The sequence below is a fragment of the Bos grunniens genome, chromosome 5 (genome assembly GCF_055505025.1).
Source record: "Bos grunniens cultivar Pamir isolate PY7600 chromosome 5, Bosgru_T2T1.0, whole genome shotgun sequence".
NCBI lineage: Eukaryota > Metazoa > Chordata > Mammalia > Artiodactyla > Bovidae > Bos > Bos grunniens.
The window spans coordinates 62,709,455-62,733,688 of NC_141169.1; the positions used below are offsets into that span (position 1 = coordinate 62,709,455).

The following is a 24,234-nucleotide window of genomic DNA, read 5'->3' on the forward strand; positions in this document are numbered from 1 at the left end:
GGCTGCGGTCCATGGGGTCGCAGAGTCAGACACAAATAAGTGACACTTCTCTTCAACATTCCCATAAATTATGTTAGGATGTTTTATGGGAACTAAGCACTTAATAGTATTAAATCAGAGAGTGAGTGAAAGTGGTCTTATGAAAAGTATCTAATGAATGATTGAAAGTGAAAGTGAAAGTCGCTCAGTCCTGTCTGACTCTTTGCAACCCGATGGACTACATAGTCCATGGAATTCTCCAGGCCAAAATACTGGAGTGGGTAGCCTATCCCTTCTCCAGCGGATCTTCCTGACCCAGGAATCTAACCGGACTTGAACCGGGGTCTCCTGCATTGCAGGAGGATTCTTTACCAACTGAGCTATCAGAGAAGTCCTAATGAATGATTACATAGCATAATTACATACTTTAGTCTATAATCTTTAATATTAAGGGTATATATTTATTTCATACAATTTAGAAATGTAAATATAGTGTTCCTTCCATCAAGTGGAAAGATTGATAGGTAATTAAAAAGGAAATGTTTTTGTAAAGTAGAAGTCAGTATGTGCATTGATAACTTTCATGAATGATTTTTAAAGGCTGCAATTCTATTAAATTTTGAGAACTAATTAATTAAAATGAAAGGAAGCCAGTTTCCCCTCAACAGCACCTTCAAAAGTGATGTTATTTTCAGAAGTTATTTAAAATCTTTAACAAGCATTTAATAGGCTGTAAATACTATATTTTTAGCTACTTAAAAGTTAAATTTTAACATTCTTTAAGTTACTTAAAAGTGTGTTTTCTCATTGTTATAAAATCCTAAGTGATATAGACACATGTAAATTAAAATGTGAAAACCCTACCCTTCACTTCCATTCTCCAATTCCATCACTGTTAGCAGAACTTTTTCTGTAAACAAAGAAACATATGAATACACATTTTTTCCATCAAAAATTGAATAATTATATACATTAAAAAATAATTTGTACTTAAAATTATGCACCTTGAATATTGTTCTATAATAACATTAATTTTCAGAATTTATGACTGTAACTGAACAGTTTTCTGTAACACTTATTTCAGATCAGATCAGATCAGTCTCTCAGTCGTGTCCGACTATTTGCGACCCCATGAATTGCAGCACGCCAGGCCTCCCTGTCCATCACCAACTCCCAGAGTTCACTGAAACTCACGTCCATTGGGTCAGTGATGCCATCCAGCCATCTCATCCTCTGTCGTCCCCTTCTCCTCCTGCCCCCAATATATACATTAAAAAAATAATTTGTACTTAAAATTATGCACCTTGAATATTGTTCTATAATAACAAATTTTCGGAATTTATGACTGTAACTGAGTAGTTTTCTGTAATGCTTATTTAACCTGATGTAATTCTCTTAATGTTCATGTAAATTAACGTCCCTTTTTTCTGAATATCAGTGGTTATATGAGCATCTATGTGTGTGTGCACATGCATGTGCTTTATCTACCCTCATGCATCTCTATGGTTGCTTTTCTAAAGCTAGACTACTAGAAGCATTATTTCTTTTGTTAAAAGTGTGGGCATTTAAAATTTTGTTAGGTTTTAACAGCTGCTCCTGGAGATGGTGTGCCAGTTTAAACTCTCAAAATATATATTAATAATTCTTTTTCTCAATACCTTCATCAGCAATGAATATTATTTATTCTCTTAATTTTTAAGCACTATGATAGTATTTATGGATGATTTTCTAATCTCTCTAGTGATTGGCCACCTCATGCGAAGAGTTGACTCATTGGAAAAGACTCTAATGCTGGGAGGGATTGGGGGCAGGAGGAGAAGGGGACGACAGAGGATGAGATGGCTGGACGGCATCATTGACTCGATGGACGTGAGTCTGAGTGAACTCTGGAAGTTGGTGATGGACAGGGAGGCCTGGCGTGCTGCGATTCATGGGGTCACAAAGAGTCGGACACGACTGAGCGACTGAACTGAACTGAACTAGTGATTAACCAAACTAACGTTTAACTGAAGAATTAGAATTGTGTGAGACCTTCTGAAGATGGGCACTTTAAACAGAATTATCAGAAGAATAGCGTACTTTTAAAAAGTTTTTCTTTAAGGAAATAGTAATGTCTTATAAAATCAGTTGAACTTCAAAGTCAGTCTTAAAACATATTGGAATATTGATGGGAAGGAATTTCTGATGAGATTTTGGATTAAAGCCTTTTGAGAGAAATGAAAATATCAATTTTTCTTTGGAGCAGAGGTGATTTTTATCACCACAAACCCAGTTAAAATAAGAAGTTCTGGGTTGGGCTACTTGCCCAGACTTTCTTTTTGTCTCCGTGTTCTCCCTTCCTCAAGTTCTAACATATCTTTCAGTTCACATCTCCCTGACTTTAAAGGTTCCCTGTTACCTCTAAAAAATGAAAAATAATATCATAACTTGCAAACTTGTTCAAAAATCCAGTTTCTCAGGTCTCATCCCTGAAGATTCTGATTCACACAATTTGGAGTGGGTCAGATCATCTGGGTTTTCAATGGAAATGCCAAGTGATTCTCCGGACTACATCTAGAGGAAGACTGGAGTAAACTAGTAACTAGTTTAGTACTATCAAAGTCTTCTAATAATTACCTGTTAAACCTCTTCAGGCTAGCTTCTCAGGTGTCTCAGTTGGTAAAGAATCTATCTGCCTGCAACGCAAGAGAAATGGGTTCAATCCCTGGATTGGGAAGATCCCCTAAAGAAGGGAATGGCTACACACTCCAGTATTCTTGTCTGGAGAATCCTATGGACAGAGGAGCCTGGTGGGCTACCATCCATGGGGTTAAAAAGAATCAGAACTGACTGAGCGACTAGCACTTTCACTTTTTTCAAACTATTTTAAGCTTACATTTAATGTCTGTCTAGCCAATGGAATGGTGTGCTGTCTCTCAAACTAGATTCTGGGTTCTTCTATCTGCACTTTTCCCCTGGAAAACCAATCCCCCTCTCCATTTACCTCTCTCTTTACCTTATCCCTCATATTCTAATCGAATCTCACCTGCTAAACAAAGACTTCTATTTCCTCATCCCTCAATGATCCACTTCTGCAAGAATTTATTCCCATCACGCATTTGGTGTTGTGGTGTAGAATTGTTACTTATGGTTCATGTGTAATTCTCTGTATCTCTTATTGTGCCTTACACATAATCAACACTAAAAATGTGTTGGTTGGCTGGTTGAGTGAGTGAGTGATAATATAATTAGACTAATAGGGAGCAGGTCAGAGATTGCACTTCAACCCCATAAAGCCACTTCTTGACATTTTGCAACTTGTTCTGCTCCTGAGAGATTTCCTTGCTCTCACTTCAAATTTGATTGCTTGTTTTGGTGAATAAAACAAAAGCTAATGCTTACCATTTATTTAGGTCTGTTAATTACATATTTAAATCACCCTATGTGAAATGCTTGAGAACATTAATCCATAGCAGAGCCGGAGTTTAAAAATTAAATGTGAAATCTGCTGTTACAAGTCTGGACAATTTTTATCCCAGCAGGTCTGGGTTGCTAAAGGCCTGGATGTCTTAACTTTCTTAAAGCAGGTTAGCTTTCTTAACAGAAAATTATTTTTGTGTTTGGAATAATTTCTTATCAGAAGCTACAAAATAACATTGTGGTGAGGTGTTTAGAATAAATGTATCATTTGTCACAGGCACAGTGCTTGAAGCGCATTTGGCTTCTACGCTGTATTCTTGCTATTTAGAACCAAATTACACAATTTAGCATAGCTGTGAGTATAACCCAGAACTGTGTTCATAAAAACATGGGCTACACTTAAAAAAAGATAATTTCCTGAGAATGGAAAATGGAACTAGCATTTATTTACTAATATTATTCAAGATTGTCTCGAGAAACACTATTCATTTGAAAAAACTTAATCATGGGGTAGGCATTGTCCTAATACTGTTTAATGAAATAGGAAAATTTGCACTATATTTTTTTTCAGTTTTGAAAAGCAAGCACTTGGTAAGTCACCTTGGAAAAATGGAGGTGATTTATTAATTTGTCATTTTCTGGGACTGAAAACAAGATCTTGACAAATAAGAAGACATCCATTGGACATATATTCTTTTCTCTTCAGACTAGCGATTTAGTACTTTAGTGGAACGTCTTGGCCAGGCTGGTCTCCTGTAGGTTTGACTGTGGAAGAGCAGGTGTGCGCTTCCAAAGTGTCTTTACAAGTGTCTCAGTGGGGCTTCCCTCCCGCGCCTCTGCAGGAGACAGCTCATCTGTTTAATCCTTATGTTTTAGTCAACCTTTCTTATTATGCAGACAAGGCTCCGAGGCTCAGCTGGATCTTGACTCTCCGAATGAATTGATGGGGCTCTTTGATCTTAACTGTGTATTGCATCTGTTTCATCTTTCCTCTTCATGCATAGTCTTCCAAACTCCAGTTCTAGCTGGTGCTCTTAAAATAAATGGATGATTATAGAAACAAATAAAAATTGCCATTTAAAACTCAGGTACAAACATGTCCACTTTTCGTGTTGGACATTCTTGTCATTGTTGTCCTGATAAACTTTCTTGAAAAAAAAAATTCCCAAAGCAATTAAATGATGTGACTCTGGAAGGGACCACCGGAGTTTTTCACTGTGTGTGTGTTTGAGTGTGCACACACAGTGCTTTGTAGGACCAGACTTGCACGGAAAGTAAGAATGACTGATCTTTGCAATTTAGTTTATTGTATGTTAGCGTGATATCTTATTGATGGACCATATTGAAGTAAGAGGCATAGCGCTTGCTTAAAAAAATCCATCATAGAACTATAAAGACCCTGCTAGGCAATATTCCTCTTTTTGATTGGACTGAAAAAAGGCTGAGTTGCAGGGAAAATCAGTTAGAATCAGAACTAATCCATATGGAAAAATCATTGTAGGGTATAGGATGCTAAAATAACATTTCTTTAAAAAAGTCTAAAATGAAATACGGATGTAGCAACTTGTGTGAAGTGGGAATGGAGGGGTGTTGAGGGAACAGCAGGGATTGTTTGCTTCCCGCATTAAAGCACATAAAGTTATGATTAATTGAACCAGAAAATATCAAGTTTTTATCTGAGTAACCTTTGATATTCTCATCTGGTATTTTGCAGACTTGTGTTAATTCTTTTTATTTTTAATTTCCCGTGAATCTTCATTTAAGTGTATCACAGTCTTGTGATGATAATGTAATGTCAAAGCTGTCAGAGTAATTCAGCTGAGCAAAAAACTGATGTTTCCAGAAGCCCTTGAGAGGGTTATGAACAAGTTTCTCTCTGAGAGGAAGAATATTGTGGTATGACCTGCTAGTCTATTAAACATATACTTTATCCTGACATGCATACACTAAATATACTAATAACTATTGGTGAATTATCAGAATAAATAACTTCCTTTGAACCATTTAGAGATAAAAAATATAAGGAATTTAATCCCCACCCATAACCCTATCATATTGCTGTTTTAAAAATATTCAGCTAACTTCCTTACACTCAAAGTAACTCTCAAGCCCCCACATGGTATTCAACACTGCACTGGGGATTCTTTCATCACTATTCTTGTATTTCCCATATGGAATCAGAGAAGAACTGTACCGGAAAGAATAAGGAATGTTACTCAATCCTTCAAGCAGAACTCCTCTGTACTACCCACTCAGTAGTGTTACTCTCCTCTAAACAGTTTGTCTTACTACCATCTGGAACGTGCTTTCCATGTATTTATGTACTTATTTACTTACTTCTCTGCTACCTACTTACTTATTACTTAATGCTTCCATTGAGGGAAAAAAAAAAAGATCTAGCAACCAACCAAGCAAAGATACGTGGTTTCATTGAACTTCATTTAGGTTTCCTGATTTTATTTCCTTTAGTTTCTTATCTCTCACACTTGACGGCTCTGTTTCTTCTTCTGTATAACTGAGACAAAAGTGCCTGCACTCTTCTTAGTCTGTAATATTTCTGTGCTGCTTGAACTTCTGAAAGATTTGTCCTTGCCCACATAAAGTGAGTCAACACAAGCCAAAATCTTATTTTATTTTTATGTTTGTCTGTGATTTACAAGTCCCAAAGAGTTCCAGTTTATGTTAGAATAGTATTCGTTTGGTTCACCAATGTAGCTCCCAGGTCAATGCAGTTTACTGTATTAGAATTTATTTAAAAGACTCTACATTGCTACCTGCACATTTCCTTATGTTCAACAGTTCTGACCCATATTAATTCTTAATTTGCTTCTTAAATAGTAATTGGGTCATTTGACCTCCCTTAATCCTACCTAAGTGTGAAAGGTGATTTTCTTATATTATCCTCCAAAGAAAGAAGGGGAGAAAACATTTATATTAGGTGTATTGGTGGAGATGAGGTTTCTAATTTTTAGCTGCCATTGAAATGCCCTTGTACAGGCTCTCTGACATGTATTTTGGTCTATGACCATCATACATGTCTTCAATTCTTGAATATCTGTTGCATCTATAAATTTCCAGAGAACCAGAAGTTACCCAAGGATGCATTATTGTCAACTCAGAAGTTTGAATAACTAATTAGTGGGCCATAAAATCAACTGAGTACGGAAAGCATGACCAGCATTAAAAGAAAAAGGTAAAAGGAAAAATAGAAGTATCAGAGTGTGTTGCATATAATAAAAGTAAGTACTGTTTGATAAACAATGTTTTCAAAAATATTTTGAGTATATTTGTGGTACTTGGTTGTGCTATGAATATTTATATTTTCGTACCACGAATCTCAGTTTTGTTTTTTCTTTTTTTTCCCAAGCCTAAAAATCCAAACCAAAATTGAGCTGGATCATATAGCTTCTAGGAATGTTTTTGCCTGTGTGCTGAGTTTTAGAATTTAGAGTATTATTTTACCATATTTGAATTATATTTTTCACCAGTTAACCTCAAGCAAATAAAAGGAATTCTTGCATAGCAATACAAATAATAATGAAAGCTTAGCAGATGTTTCCAGAATTCTTAAGAGCTAGGCTGTATCAGCATACTGAGTGTACAGTGTTCTTACCTATCAAACTATTTAGCTTTCAGTAGTTTTTTTAGATACATGAATATTTAGTTACACCAGAAAAAGGATTTTGTTAATACCTTGTTTTGTCATTGGGTCAGAGTGAATATAAACTATGGCTGTATACTTCTATTATGATAAGAAAGGAAATAACAATTATCCGTCTTTTAAAATATCTCAAGGTTAAAATCTTTACCTTTTCACTTAAAAAGCCATTGTAAATGTGATCCTTTCATTATGAAAGATATTACTGGGGTTTTCCCCCTTGCCTTTGTATCTACTAGGAATTAATGTAGGGAGGACGTTCTACTTGTCCTTCCATTGCACACTTGCATTTACTTCAGAACTAAGAAATGTAACTGCTGCTCGATGAGGTAAGCATGAGAGAAAAAGAAAATTCTAATTTGGTTGCACACATGTGTATGTTGTTTAAGATTCATTGCCATGTCATTCTCACCCTTTGTGAAGTCCATGGTGGTATGTGCTTGGTACTCTGCAACTAGTAGCAACAGAGTCATTTCAGAGCTTGTCAGAAATGTGGGGTGTCAGGCTCCACTCCAGACCTACCAAATCAAAATCTGCATTTTAACAAGGTCAAAAAGTATGTCACATGATCATGAAAGTTTGAAAAGTGCTGGTATGTAGGCTGAGTATTACCTACTACTATATGGACCCAATGGCATTGTGGCTCAGATGATAAAGAGTCCGCCTGCAATGCAGGAGACCCGGGTTCAATCCCTGGGTCGGGAAGATCCCCTGGAGGAGGGAATGGCAATCCACTCCAGTATTCTTGCCTGGGAAAACCCATGGACAGAGAAGCCTGGTGGGCTACAGTCCTTGGGGTCATGTAGAATCAGACACGACTCAGCGACTAACACACACACACATATGGAACCATAGCCATTTCGTGGGTAACATTTTCGCTGGAAAAGAAAAATTGATGAATGAAAAGAACCAGCAGTTTTTCATATCCTAGAGCTGCTGTGAACCATCTACTGGTGTTTATAATTAATGACAACAATGCCGCTGTTGCTCATCAGAGCACCCATTATCAAGTGCTCCCATGCCTTGGCCATTGTGTCTGCTACATCAAGTTACCCATTCAAGCATCTTCTTCACCTACCAGTTAGATGCTGTTTTACAAAAGAGGTAGTAGAGGCCAAAGATTGCCTGTTGTGAATCCAAGCATTTTGATGGCTAACATCTGTGATTGGTAGTCTCACTTTTTAAAAATAAAAAAGCCTTATTTGTTTCAAATAGGGATAAAATTTGCTAGTTGAAAGATTCCTATGAATGTAACTATTGACACTTGTTTAGATAATATTTTTAATTAATAATGAGTTCTCAAATTTGCATATTTGAAAAGACAAGAAAAGTCTTAAATTTTAATCCCACATCAAACTGTAGGGTTACCTACCAGTTCACAATCTATTATATACTAGGCTTTGCTGCTGTGTTGCAACTTGTATCCCGTTGGCTCTAGATATTCTGCTGGTATCTAGGGAACTTAGCCTTGAGAGTGAACTGCCTGTCAGAGGACAAACAATTGTACATTTGTAACATGAATAAAAGGTGCCTTACTTGAAACAACTCTGAAATTGTATGGAATGTAAGAATGCAGTTTGTCTCTCATGTGCTGAATTAAATCCTTTGTAAGGAAGAAAGACATCCTTTGAGAAAGGAGGTGCTGTAGTAATGTCAACATTTTGGCATTTACTGTATGAGGAAAATCAACTTACGTAACAAATGCTATTAAAAATGTTATTGTTGTTCAGTCGCTAAGTCCTGTGCAACTCTTTGCGACCCTGTGGACTGCACCACTCCAGGCTTCCCTGTCCTTCACTGTCTCCCAGAGTTTGCTCAAACTCACCATGTCCATTGAGTCAATGATGCCATCCAAACATCTCATCCTCTGTTGCCCGCTTCTCTTCCTGCCCTCAATCTTTCCCAGCATCAGGATCTTTTCCAATGAGTCAGCTCTTCACATCAGGTGGCCAAAGTATTGAAGCTTCAGCTTCAGCATCAGTCCCTCCAATGAATATTCAGAGTTGATTTCCTTTAGGATTGACTGGTTTGACCTCCTTGCTGTCCAAGAGACTCTAACATGATTTTTTTTTCTTTTCCTTTGTATTCATATGAGATGATGGATGTCACTAAACTTATTGTGGCAATCATTTCATGATGTATGTAAGCCAGACCATTTATACTATATAAATCATTATATCAGTTTTTATAGTGCTATATGCAATTATTCATTAATAAAACTGGAAGAAAAAATGAATTATTTAGAACTGGAAAAAATAGCATTGAAATGAGAGCTGGAAGCAAAAGTTGCCAAGGTCATGTTATGGCACAGAAAAGCAGTGCTGTGTCCTTCAGATCAACTGGGCAAACATAAGCAGGTGAAGCATGTCTAGTAACACGGGGAAATGGAGAGTGTCTGGGATTTTTTGTAAAGAAACAAAAATATACTGATTGCACACTCAAGTAGGGATGATGGAAAAAATTTTTGTTAAATTTGTTAATGTTTCAAATAAATAAATAACACATAAATTTACACAATAGCCAAGAATAGACTGTGAAGAGTAGTTCTCACTCACTCCTGCTCCCCAAGCACCAGTTTCCATACTAATGCAAACACTGTTAGCAGTTTCTTGCATATTTTTCAGAAACATTCTCTTTATATACAGGCATTATGTACAAAATCCTAATTAAATTGGTAACATACAATAACATGGTTCTGTACCATTCTTCTTTTGCTTAAAACTATCCCAGAAATAATTTCATATCAGTAGTTTGTTGATTTTAATGCCATACAGCATTCTAAAGTATGGATATAATAGAACTTATTTAACCAGTTTCCTTTGGTGATATTTTTTAGTTTTTAGATCATTCTCGGTTTTTGCTCTTACAAATAGTACTGCAACTAGGATTATTGGCCATATAATGTCAAGCATATGGAATATATGTATTCTTAGGTTTTCATGTACAGTAATCAATGTATGTACAATTCTTTATTCTGCTTTCTTCAGTCAGCATAGTCAGAAGAATTTTGTTTTCTAAGTCATCCTCATTATCATTTCATGACTGCATACACGTAATTGCCATAAATAATTTAATAATATCCGTTTTGGGGTACATTAGTTTCTATTTTCCCATATTTACTACTGCAGTGAAAAACTTTGTGCACATTTTAATCTCTTGGAATTTCATAAGGAAAAGTTTCTTTTTTCTTTCAAATAGTAAAGAGCTTTTGGACTCATTTTGACTTTCTGATTCAGAATTATGTTCAAGGGAACTAATAACATTATGGAAACACTTATTTAGGAATCTTACGAGAATGTCTATTTTGAACTCTTTTTAAGTATGAACTCTTTTTCAGTATTTTAAAGATATAGTTTTGAATGAATACATACCCTAGTTAATAGATAGCCATCAACATAACCATCAGCATAGGGCGGCTGGCTGGTTGGTCTACAGGGTACAGTTCTTGCCTCGGCATGAGAGGTACCAGGTTCAGGATCCGGATGAGCCCTTTCTTTTTGGAATTCCCAGGTGGCACTAGTGGTAAAGAATCTGCTTGCCAGTGCAGGAGACTAAGAGACATGGGTTTGATCCCTGGGTTGGGGAGATCCCCTGGAGAAGGGCATAGCAACCTGCTCCAGTATTCTTGCCTGGAGAATCCCATGGACAGAGGAGTCTGGAAGGTTACAGTCCACAGGGTCACAAAGAATTGGACACGACTGAAGTGACTTAGCACACATCAACATAGTCCAAGGGAATAATCTCTTTTGCATTATTAATTTTCAAATTAGGCCTTGAGGGGGATGTGTGCAACAGTGTTCATTCTTCATAACAATGTATTTCTCAAGAAAGTACTATGTGCCAGACCCCATGATGGTTGCCAAGGCTATGACAATGAATGTGATTGGCACAGCTTACTTCCTAACAGCATCTCTAAAAGCTGTATCTAAGATGCTTTATCCTTGACATTGTGTTACAACACATTCTTGTCCTCCAATAATTTCAATTTCTTTGTTCTTTTGCTTTTAGGGCATCTAACTCATTCCTTAATATCAGGCCAACATGTGAAGAATAAACAATATCTTATGCTCAAAAAGATACATATATATCTTAGAATACACATATATGTATACATATGTATTATATATAGTTTAAGAATCCCTGAAATCATATTTCCCCCTCCCTTTCTGAGATTTAAGGAGCATTTTGTCTTCCTAGGATGAAAGTATCTTTCTCTGTAGTTTGAGGGCTCTCTAAATGATCTTATCCTCATTGTATATATTTCAGATTGCCACTAAATACATTTATCTTTTCAGCAATTTAGCCTAAATAAACCAAGTGCAGGGACTTCGGCCCTCTGTTACAGGAACATCTTCATGTGAAAATAAAATGTATATTTAGGCTGCACACTACGATCGATTAACACAGTGCCTGGTAACTGCAGTTTTCACAGGGAGACATAACCATTTTGGTCCCTTTTAGGGAGTCAGATACAAAGAATCCTTATGTAAAATGGCACCTCAAATTTGCATTTTAACTTTTCACAAAATTCTTCCATCCCAGACCTACTAATTTCTTGATGAATATAACTTTTATTATCATAGTGTATTTTATTCTTTCTAAAGCTTTGCAGTGCAGACTTTTTACTTCATTGATGCTTAAATATTTCAATGGAGAAAATAATTCATTAGTAAATATTACATCAGTTTAATGGCTTAACAAGCAGATCAAACTCTTCATTGACCAAGTGAATGTTTCACTCTCAAAGATACTGTCATATCATTTAAAGGAATTTTATGTTAGCTAATATGCGTATAAATTTTACTAAATTCTCTATATGTACATTCATGTATATCTACACATTTCTATGGGCTTCCCTGGTAGCTCAGAGGGTAAAATATTTGCCTGCTATGCAGGAAACCCAGGTTTGATCCCTGGGTCAGGAAGATACCTTGGAGAAGGGAATGGCTACCCACTTCAAGTATTCTTGCCTGGAGAACTACATAGACAGAGGAGTCTGGTGGGCTACAGTCCATGGGGTCTCAAAGAGTTGGACACAACTTAGCAGCTATCACACAAACACACACACACACATTTCTGTATAATTCAATAGGCTGACTTTTAGATGGGAAAATGTGTATTAGGATGTAATGATAACTATCTCTGAATCTAAAGTTGCATGTTATTCTTAGTAGAGACACCCAATTTAGTTTCTCATTATTTTGCCTAAATAGAATTTGCACTTTTATGTAAGGATATGTTCTAGTAATCAGAATTTATAGACTGCTCTTCTTGATGAAAAACAGAAGAGTAGAGACTTCTTAACGTCAGCATATCACTTCTACGAGTTTACTTAAAGCTATTTAGCCATTAAGCTGGCTCCTCGTGCTAACAACCTGATCATAAGACATTACCAAGGTAGCTCAAAGGTGGAAAAGTAAAGACAAAGGCATCTGAAAACAGAACTCTGGTAGATTTAAAAATTTTTCTCCTTATTCTAATATTCTATATCCTTAACATTGAGGTTGGAGTCCTCCTTATTGCAACTTTGCACATACCCTACTGTTTGAACTAAAAACCCCAGGAACTACCTGTCTGAGATCTGAATGTATTCTTGGTCCCAAATCAATCTTGTCACTTCTCAGGAAAGCAACAGAAGATAATAAGTAGTATTCACCTGATTGCTTTCCTGCTCCGAGACAGCTGGTGACGCGTGTCTTCCTGATAACCAGGAGTTTCAGATCTGAGGCAGGGATAAAGAGAAGCTCGGAGCTGGCAGAATCTAAATTTGACAGTCGATGGCTGAGGAGAGGGTCAGAAGGGATGGAATCTGTGACACGTATGAGAAAGGAACAAAATTTATCTGCTCTGGTTGCAATGATTAGATGTCTCTTTGTCTGGCTCTCCTACAGCGGTTGACTGATTGTACCTGCCAGCTGGCTAATATCATAATTAACAAAGTTGCTACTACGTCTGCAAAGTTTAATCGAAAAATTTGCCAGTGATATGATGGCATTGTCACAAAGATCACAAGGGACTTGAAGTCGACTTTCGCTCAAGGTGGAACGGCAGAGCTGTGGAGGCAAATGAGAAATCTTGAACTTGTTCAGCCAAAGGTAGGTTTCTTTCATAATCCAACATCCTGGGCTCTCTTATTAAGATTTTTATTTGATGGTTAGTGGGCTTTTTTTGGTTGTGTGACTAGGACGATTCAGAGAAAGATCCATATGCTTCTTGAGCATTTACAGCACAATCTCAGAAAGCTTTGAGTTTTTTCCAAATATAGAAACTCAGAAATATAATGAAATAGCTTTTGATGCTGAGAATGGAATATAAAGCAATATATTTGCCTGTTACTGTATCTAGCAAATCTTTATCAGTTTACAGAATTACTGTTTGGTAATAAATATCAATTGAACAATTATATTGTATAGCACTTGGATTATTTTGTTCAACAACATAAAAGCTATTACTCCTCTTTATTCTATTGTGTCAACCTAGTTATAAGAGTGAATAAAAGCAATCGTAGTTATAGAATGTGTAGAAGTTCTATTTCACTTTACAGAAATGCTCAAAGTGGAGGGGGAGGAGGTCTAAGGTCTTAAGTCAAGCAAGAGATTGGGGCTTTTTCTTTATAACACTCAGAAAAACTGCTCCTTTTTGAGATCATGCGCTATTCCTCAATGCCAGTCTGGCCATTGACTATTGTACCTGTGTTTTCTTTTTACCATGATTTGCTTTGCTTGATTGAATATTCATGCTCTGGGGAGTTTCCCAAATGATAGCCTTCACATATTGCTAATTAATGGATGTGAATATTGATGAGGAGGGGTGTGCGCCTCTGTGTCTATGCGTGTGTGCGTCTTCTGAGTACAAAGAGAGAGGAAAGTATATCAAAAAATCATGCGGGAGGCAAAGTTTGGGTTATTTATGCTGTGTCACAGCCCTGCTATAATTCCAAGGCAATCAATTTGCAGTGTAATTGGGAACAAATGTTAAGGGTCTTTTACTTTCCCTTCATGGTCATCTAGGCACTATGTCATGGCAGAAAAAAGCACAATGATTTTTTTTTTGTCAATTGCTATTTATCTTTGGTGTTAATAGCAGTTTTAAAACATCATGAAATAACATTTCAGAAACGAATGCACAGCACGTATATTTTTTAAAAAGTCCATAAACTTTCTTGTGGTTTTATTCCTAGCCCTAGGAGACTAGACATTCTGAATATGTTCATTTTTAAAACTTGACAGATTTCATATTCTAAAATTTAAAAAATGAATCTTTTTTATGGGAGTGTAAATTGTAAAGCCTTTAAGGGTCTGGATAGTTTACAAAACCGTTTATTGAAATTTTGGTTAAATTTTTACTTAATGCATTTCCAGTCTTCACTAAAATTTAATGACGTTGATAAGAAAAGCTAGAAGTACTGTTTTAAATCATGATTTTATTATATTCTGGACATCGTTTTCGGAAGAGAATGTTATTCTCCTGATAAAGTCTTTCTCTTTTTCTTCTTTGACTTCACTCTCTCCCTTGGTAGTATGTGGCACATAATAGGCACTCGATGCATTTTTATCAAGTGAACGAATTAATGAATTTGAGTCTTTCTACTGCTATTCAAATATTGTTAGCATCTGCTGCCTCCAAATCGATAACTTTTGAACGTGGTAAACATTATGGACAGAAACAAGTAGATGAATGGCACAGTCACAGACAATAGGGAGGATTAAGTTCCTAAAATAATATAATGTTGTTTTAACCTAAACCTCCATAATATTTTGTGTAATTGAGATTTGCTATTGTAGGAACTCAGTTGGAGGAGCAAAGGTCTATGAGGATTAGAAAGGGCCAGGAAAGTGGTTCACAGCTGATGCACCCGTTCTTTTAAACAGGATTATCTCCTGAGATGTGTAGAAATGAACTCTTGTCAGAGTTTCAAAGGAATTAATATTTTTGGTAAAATGTGCTAATGTAAAGAGTTAGAAGATTAGTGATGCATAATGAAAGCAATGCATTCTTTCACATGGAAATAGGAATATAATAGATGTCCTGCAGGTGATTGGGGCTGTAGCAATTTTATTCAAGATTAAAGTTTGATTGACCTTTGTTAGGGTGATTAACCCTTCTGAAATTAAAAGCCAGAGCTGAATTATGCTGGCCCATTTAAATGCAAACATTGAGCAGGTCGTATGTCATTCAAATAATAATAATAAAAAACCCTCCTATTTTAATTTTCATTTTTGCACGTCTGAATGAGATGCTGCTTTGGAAGGATTATAGTTCAGGCAAAAGCATGCTGGTGGCAGAGCATACAGAATAACATATAGATAATTGGGGGCACGTGGAAGAGTCCCAGGCTTCACCCCCTCCCCATTCAAAGCATCAAAACCACCACCCCAACAAAAGCAGGGAGTCTGAAGACAATCTTCTCACACTTAGAATGTGTATTGTCAATAGAAAAAGAGTATAGAAATAGCTGGAAAAGGGTCGGAATAAGTAACAGTGACATCTATTCTTACCCAGTGCTAACCACTATATTGCGTATTAGATCCATATTAAATCCACGTGACACCTCCTGAAAAATGGGGGCTTTTGGGTATGGTTGCTTATGAAGCTGTTCGCAAAAGTTGATTGTTTCCGATAACTGGGATTTTATTCCCCATGGTCTCTCATAGTCTACGGATAACGTAGGTCTTTTCAAAAACGTTGTATGAGGAGCAAACTAGTTCTTTACAAAGCTTTTCAATGGCTTGGTTTTATTTCTCTTTGTTAAATTTTCCTGAAGCCTTGTGAAAAGTTGCATATTCACATTGCTTCAAAAAACTGATTCCATTTTTCATACTATATTAAATATTTTTATCCCTAAGTCAGTGAATATTTTTAGTTTTAGTTTCCACCACATGATGAACGCATCTTCCTTTTACGTATCTGTGGACTATTAAAATGATAATAAAAGTTCTCTTCCTTCCATATGTAATTTATTTCTCTCTAGTCATCAAAGAAATTAGTCTGAATGTTTCAAGGTAGAAAAGTCCAAGGTATTATGGTGTAAAAATTAAGAAGCCCGAGGTACTATAGTTTATTTTTATATAAGCTTTTCATGTGCTCTTTTAACATCCTTCATAATGATAGGCTTCTACTCCAGGCCTATGAAGAAAGTCAAAGATGAAAAACTTGTGATAGACTGACTGGGATTATTCAGCTAACAAAGTGACTCTCACATCCTCCAGAGAGTGGGATAATACCACTCAGCACAGACTAATAACATGCTTAACTAAGATCTGTTTGCTATAAGGATAATTTCCTAATTCTTAATCATGGGGTTAGTATTCAACTATAAATGGTAAACAAATACTTTCTGTACCTTGCCTGATAAAGTGTAGATTATCAGCTTTAATTTTGGTACATTGGTGTCAAACTTAAAAAAAAATCCAGCTGTTCCCTGATAATATTTTCACTAAAAAAAAAAAATAAACCCTGCCGCTAAATCAAATCCCTAAAATAAACACTACTAATTCTTCAGACATATCAACAGTCTTCTCTAATTTGATTATTCTTTTTTCACCTCTTACCAGAACTGAATGAAGATAATTTGGGGCATTCTAATTTATTGTAAACACACCATTTTCTAAACATAAAGAGCTAATGTGCCAGACTACTGATAACATCTTCTCTGTGCTGCAGTTAATTGTCAGCCGTCTTTCCCATAACACAAAATCATAGATCAGAGAAGAGAAATTCATATCATCTTAGGGAAGTGAAAGAGCAAAGACAAATAAGATTATATTTTGTTGAATCCCAAATCCAATCATTTGTTTTGCTTCAGTGTGTTTAGAAGATGCTTTTATTTCTCTGTTGCCTTTGTTTCTGACAATCCATTCCCTTCTAATCCATCCAGTCCCAGACCTGACATTTTCACTTTTAGTTGTGAAATAATATTTTTTGCCATTAACAGGCCAAAATTAATTTGTTTGACATTTTCATGGGACACATATTCTAGTTGGAGTCCTGTTCAATAAAACATACAGTTTAAAAAGTGACCAGTGGTATTATTTTATACATCCTGTATTATTTGTCAGTCAGCAATTTAATTTCACAAAAATTTAGAGTAGGGTCACCGTGAGCAATTTTATTGTTCTGGGCTGAAGAGGGAGAACAAGTGGCAAACTTGAGGATTTTCAGGGTATTAAAAGTCAATAATAGTGAAAAAATAAGTCACACGAATTTTCCAAGATGTTATTCTCTTTAACAGACACTCATTCTGGAAAAAAATTAGTGGATTTTGTCAGTCCAATGAATTATTTTTTGTAATTTGTTTGACAAAATAATATGCTCTCAGACAATAAATGCTCTGATGTTGACTTTACAGCTAATTGCGAACGTTAATTCCCTAGCTTTAGTTTTCAAGTGAATTGGAAGTTGCCCTAATACAGTGCAATGGCCAGTGGACTATTGATGCATTACCTGCTATTTGTATTAAAACGATCACACCACCTCTACATAATCCCTTGAAAGCTAGAGAACTGCTTAATATAACTTTGACTAAAACACCTTTAGCGTTTCTGAAGCCATCTCTGTCTGACGTTTATTCCATTTCAACATTTACTGAGCACCTCCTGTGTTCCAGGTACCCCTTCAACCAAGGAAGGTGGATCTATGAACCACATTTTATGAACCAGAAACTGAGACTCAAGGGTGGAGAGTGATTTGCCTAAAGTCAAGTCAATGGCACAGCCAGGGTTGGAAGCCAGTGCCATATTTCACGGTCTTTGAGACTGGAGCTGCCCTTGCATTATCCGCAATCTTCCACTTCGCCAAAACTTGCTTATTGTGAGCACAGGAATGTTTAGCACTTTCCCCAGATGAAGGAATTTCCTACATCACAGGATCTTCAATGAAATAATTAATTCTCTAAGAGAAGAGGTGCTTTAGAACAGTTCAGATTATTCCAGGAAATGAACGTCACTTATTGGCTCATTTCATGGAGACCAGAAATTGTCCTTTACAAATATTGGCTGTTTAGTTCAGAAAAAAACAACCTTTAGGCTCTTTTAAAAAATATGTTTAAAATGTGTTTGCTTACCTATCTTTCATTTAAAATTCATAAATAATTGGGTCTAATAGAGTCCAAGTAAGAGGTACCTTCATTCCTCCTCATCTACTTTGGCTGGTTGAATAGTTGGACAATCACTGATAAATGTGCCTCCAAGTTTTATAATTCCTGCCTTTGAAACTGGATTTGAGCACAGAGTCTGATAGATTTCTGTTCCATAGGGAATTGTCCAGTTGTTTATGCCAATTGAGTTTAAAGGAATATATGGGGAAGTTTTTTTTGTTAAGTATTTTAAAGATACAAGTTCTATGGGGTGACTGCAATATGAGAAAAATACACCATGCTATTTAATGAAACAATTTTGACTTTCGCTTCCTGATTTATTATGAGACTAAGGGAATTAACATGGATGAGTTAGAAAAAAATAAACCTCTAAAACATTAGCCTCAGAGGTCCCAAAATCTGGGATTGACAGATATATTTTCCCTTGGAAATTTGTTCCACCTTTTGAAAGCTGGCTCTTTTGGTCTATAAATTCTCAGAGTGTGGCTCACAGAATTGCAATAGGTCCAAATATATCCCTATATCTACCCACAAGGCCTAGGAAAGTGCCTGATACAGGTAGGTACTGAGGAAATGTTTGTTAAATTGGATTGAAAGTGACTATTACCATTAAATAAAGCTTGGGATGCTAACTAAACCCAATGCTTCATTTAAAGGCCTGGTGTCTACACTAAGAAATAAACTAAGAAATAACATTTTAGACCTTCTAACTTCAGAGTTCAAAAGAGAAAGGAGAGTTGAGAGAGAGGAATACAGGTGTAGAGATAGTTGTATTTTCCCATATGCGTGTTAGGATTTTTGTGAAATGATCCACTTTTTTCCTTTTCATAGCTTTACCTCTACGCTTATCAACCTCACCCAGTCCTGACTTGTTAGTCACTAGTCACTTATAACCTACCAACAGGGAACCTAGCTTTTCTGAACTGATAAGAATATTTAATCTAAATGATACAATTGGATTATGTCTATAAGAATACAGGGGAAATAATTCACAATATTCATTTTGAAAATGAATGGAAAAGCAACTTAAGGGCACTGCATAGAACCAGGAAAGTTTAAAAGTGTTTGCAGGAAAATAAGAAATTCTGTTGTTATTCTAACTACAAATGAAAGTACTTGGCAGCAGAGAAAATTAAAATGTGTGATAAGATGAGATATACTAAAAGCATCTCTACTAAGAGATGCTACGCAAGACGCAAGATGGGAGAGCAAGTTTGACCAACACCTCTACAAATGGGATAAATACTTGAGCATTCATTAACCATTTGAGTCCTGTTTAATGATGATTAAACCCTTAGGCAGATGTGAATCAACTTTACTATGTGGAAACATTGAGGAAAACATTTATGAAAAATATGATCCAATTTCTGAAAATACAGGCCAATTAAAGTTTGAGGTTTTTTTATGCTGTCTGCATGATGTATATATTAATAAGGATGTCTATCCTCTCATTCTTCATCTTCTTAAGCAAAAGCGGATTTTTACTTATTGACATAATACTGAAGAATCTAGTTTTTCTCCAAAATTATACATTTTTTTGCATAAATGTGCCTAATTACCTGAATTCAGTTTTGATTAGCAGTGTTAATTGATGCAGCTGCGGATGGTATCTGTTTACCTAAATTACCATGTGCAAACAGCAATATGTCTGGAAGTGAATATGCTAAACTGAAAATACTAATTAGCTAAGACAGATTGTTATTCAAGTCACATCGTAGGGCTTTCTAATGAAAGCCTGGATGTGTCAGGGCTTTATGATATTCAGACAGAAATGTCTATATTACATATGATTTCTAAATTTAATTCGTAAGAACAGATGGGATGTCAGCCAGGGTTCTTCTGCCTTATTCCAGTATTAATGTGAATATTTTACTCAACTGGAGATATATTCATATGTTTTTTGTAAGAAACTAGTTGTGTGCCTTTGTAAGAAACTGGTTGTGTGTTTTGACTGTGTGCCAGCTTTGCACATTCAGAAACATCTATTTCTTGACCGATATATTCCTAGATGGTATCAACCCACTGTCCCAAACAGGAAGATAAATAAAACATCTTGCAAGCTTAATCACATCAATTGGCTAATTTAATGAAATCAAGTAGCAGAAAGTGTAGTTAGAAAGACAGCTTACATTGAGTAATAATTTATGTGTGTTTTCTTGCATTCCAAATTAATAAATTAATAGTAATAATAATAAAAAAAGTTTGCTCATAGGAATCTTAAGAATCAGCAAGCAGTTTGCAGGGCTGAAAGGTGATTTCTCATTGTTTTCAGATTTTCTTCCGTCTCTAATCATTTAAAAATGAATAGAAAAGCAGTGCTTATTTTCAGCTGCCCAGTTTTGAAGTATTAGAGCTTTTTCTGTGTCTGTGATTCCCATTCCCTTTGTCCTAAAGCATGGTCTCCTTTGCGTAAGGATTCTCTCCAAAGAAAGCATTAATCTTTTACTGTCTGCTGAGGTACTCAGCGCTCATTAATTGCAGTGTAACTTAGATGTACCCAAAGATTATAGTACAAATCTTGCACATCACGTAGTGAAGAAATAATGGACCCATATTCCTTTTCCCAAGAGGCAAAATAACTATGCTTAATGCATAATAAGTCTCTTCTTCCCAAAAGCTGTGAAAATAAGGCCTTTTGACTCAAACTTAAGAGTTTAAGATCCTTTATTAGATGTTTAAAGATGCCATGAGCAAAATGGGGATAATTTTCATGATGCAAATTTGAACATAATTATAGTTTGGCATATTTAATTTAGGTTTAAGTGAGAATTATAATTACCAAAAATTGAATTATTTCAATTATGCTAATTTCTATCCCCAAAGTTTTGTGTAATGTGGGTTCTCTAGGATAGGTTTAGATCTAGCAAAATTACAATGGAATCTACTAGTAAAAATAAGGAATTTGTGAAAATGACTCTGCTATAGTTACATTTTAGCTGCAAAATGTTAAAGCACTGTTAACTGGCCCAGGAGAACATGAAGTGCTTGAAATAGCTTAAATCAAAGTAGAGAAAAGGAACATAATGCACTGCTTGGACCCTTTGCATTCCATTTTCTGTATCACTACCAGTTGCAGCATAATATTGCTATTTGTTGTCTAATCAATAAAGTTAATCCCAGTATTTTTAAAATAAAATTCATGGATGTGACAGTTATGATTATTTAATAGTATGCTTTGAAAAGTCACCTTCAGAATTGTCTTGCCTTTGATAACCATTTGACATTAGGCTTTTCAAAGAGGCTTAAGGTAAGATCCCTCTATTCTCCTAATTTCTTTATTCTTAAAAGCTTGAGGAGGAAGGTTTTCTTTCCCAGTGGCTAATTGTAATGTGCTTTATTGTTCTGCAGACAGTCCAAGAAAGTTCATTGTTATAAAACCAAAGTGTGTGCGTGTGTGTGTGTATGTGTACACACATTCATCAAATCACCTAAGTGAAGAGTTGAACTCAATCACTGCTGCTGCTGCTGCTAAGTCACTTCAGTCGTGTCCGACTCTGTGTGACCCCAGAGATGGCAGCCCACCAGGCTCCGCTGTCCCTGGGATTCTCCAGGCAAGAACACTGGAGTGGGTTGCCATTTCCTTCTCCAATGCATGAAAGTGAAAAGTGAAAGTGAAGTTGCTCAGTCGTGTCTGAGTCTTAGCGACCCCATGGACTGCAGCCTACCAGGTTTCTCCATCCATGGGATTTTCCAGGCAAGAGTACTGGAGTGGGGTGCCATCGCCTTCTCCGGAATTCAATCACTAGAGCTAGTCAACCAGTTTGATTGTCAGGTGTGTTTACTGTCTATGCTGCTGGATTCACCAAAGCAACTGCTGCATTAATGTAAGTCTGCTTTCCAAGCATAGATAAAAGAAGAAACATCCTCTCTACAAAGTTTAGCCATCTATTTTATTCAAAGCAGTGTTTAGGGAACTCTTTGCTCACCATGAGATTCTGTAAATACTGTAGTAAACGAGTTTTTGTTTGTTAGTTTGTTTCCATGTATAGACATGAACTTGTTCTGTGTCATCATCTTTTCTAGAATCTTTGATGACCCATGTGAGCATTTCTACGTAAGAATCTTAAAATGGGAAAACAGGTCAGTGATGTGAAATGTAGAATGGAGTTAAGGCATCTTATCAGATATTTCAATGAATTGTCTTTAGGCAAATCACTTAACTTCAGGGTGAAAATTAGTTAATTTTAAGAATAAATATAGCTCTCTTTCTGACTTATTAAGGATTTATCACTTGTGCCCAGGGTTCAATGGATCTGTAAATGAAATGTATGAATCTTTTCTTTGAACTCTAATTGGCATGTGGGGGAAGCAGGTCAGACTGAGTTAAAGGCTGAGGGACTTAATCCTTTGAAGAAATTTTTATTTAGTTTTATTGCTTCTAAGTATTGCTAATATATTCTAAGATGAATCTGACACTTTGCTTCATATATGCTGGTTTATTTTCAAAAAGGTAGACTGTAGGCTCCTTAAGGGATATATTTTACTTCTTTGTTAAATCTTCCCTCTGTCTTCATGCAGCTTTATCACAGCAGAAGAGTTACATATGAGGGTTCTCCCTGGGCAAACTGTGGCCACCAGTGAGTAAAACTCATGGCCATTAACCCCATTTATAAATCTCAGTAACTTATGTTACAGGAAACCATGTATTATCTAACCTGGGGACTGGAAACCCTCTGAAGACAACTAAAAATTTTTAAGCTCCTGTTTATTTTGAAAAAAGTGCATATTTTTGATCAGTTTATGTTCTGGTCAAAGGAACCCTAACAATTCACAAAGGATAGAATTCATCTGAACTTACTCCCTGAAAAGTATAAAATAGGCTACATTTGAATTAATGCAAATTTCAAATGAATGGGATTTGAATTGGTAAACAAAACTTGATAGACAGACCTAAATGCAGATTTTGCCTGTCATGTGTCAGCAGTGTATTCTTGGGGCATTTTTCTGAATTCTTCTGGGCCTTAGTTTACCCATGTCACAGAGAATCATACATACTTATAGGGGTGTTATGATGAGCAAATTATATAATGTATGCAAACACCTTAACCTGATGCCTGTCATCAAGTTGATAATAAATAATAAATATAATTACCATATACAATACAGTAGTTCTATATTAAAAACCAACAGAGGCAATTAGAGAAATGCTTTTGATGTGGCATTCATTAACTCTTAAAAATTGTATCCATTAAAGTGATTAAAATTCCCCACCAATATATACATACAAGCCCATTTTATCACAGGCATATATTTGCACATAAACATATGTGTATACACATACACGTATAATTTGTATAAGAATGAAATTAAACACCTGGCTTTCCAAGGTATATGGTACATGAGTTTTCTCTTCCTATAGTTTCTTACAGCTACCTAACGCTTCATAGCTCAAAAATTATTCTGTACACATTATCATATGTAATCTTCACATTAACAAGATAAAGCAAATGGCATTTCATTCTTCTTTATAAATAATTTATGCAAAGATGCTAAGTGACTTAACCAATGCCTCTTACTATATTGAGGGGTGGGGCGGATAGGGGATGAGGCAAGGAAAATGCACTCAGAGTCTTTATCTGAACTGTTTGGAAAAAAGAAACTAACGATGCTGTTTCTCCATGCAATATTGGTAGAGGAATGTCCTAAGAGAATATTACTATGTATACATATAGGAACCAAGGATGAGAATATTATGAAATCCAGGACATTATCCAGATTTTGACAGGTGGAGTGGAATTTGTTTCTCTTCAACAAACTTGTATTAAGATATTCTGACTGGTTGCACCATTTGCACTAGTTAGACATTATCTTTTCCAAAGTTATTACTAGGGCTTATGTGGGTCTTATTTGCAAAAGCTAGGATCAAGAACTTAGGTCCCAGGTCTGGAAAAAAGCCCAGAGGTCCACACATGAGTGTACATCTAGGGATTTCTTAAGAAATTAGCACCTGGAGCCAGATTTACAGAAAAATGTATTCTTCCTTCATGTAAAGAGCTAACATAGGAGAGGGGAAAGACCCAAATGCCATCTCACCCATTTATAATTTGTTATGTTAAGTTAAATTATTTCACTGATTCAGCAAATATCTTACAAATACCTTGCA

General features: G+C 35.9%; 1 long non-coding RNA gene across 15 annotated transcripts in view; it reads left to right on the forward strand.

The window, feature by feature from the left end:
- LOC147372256 (uncharacterized) overlaps positions 1–24,234 on the forward strand; it is a 103,307-nt gene that overhangs the window by 54,810 nt on the left and 24,263 nt on the right. For 6 of the 15 annotated variants that reach the window (XR_015164853.1, XR_015164850.1, XR_015164849.1 and 3 more), the window contains 2 exons: positions 6,457–6,571; positions 12,928–13,131. This is a non-coding gene — a long non-coding RNA (uncharacterized LOC147372256). Of the gene's footprint in view, positions 1–6,456; positions 6,618–12,927; positions 13,132–24,234 lie in introns of all 15 variants that reach the window. The other 9 variants (XR_015164857.1, XR_015164848.1, XR_015164852.1 and 6 more) reach the window with 2 other exon arrangements.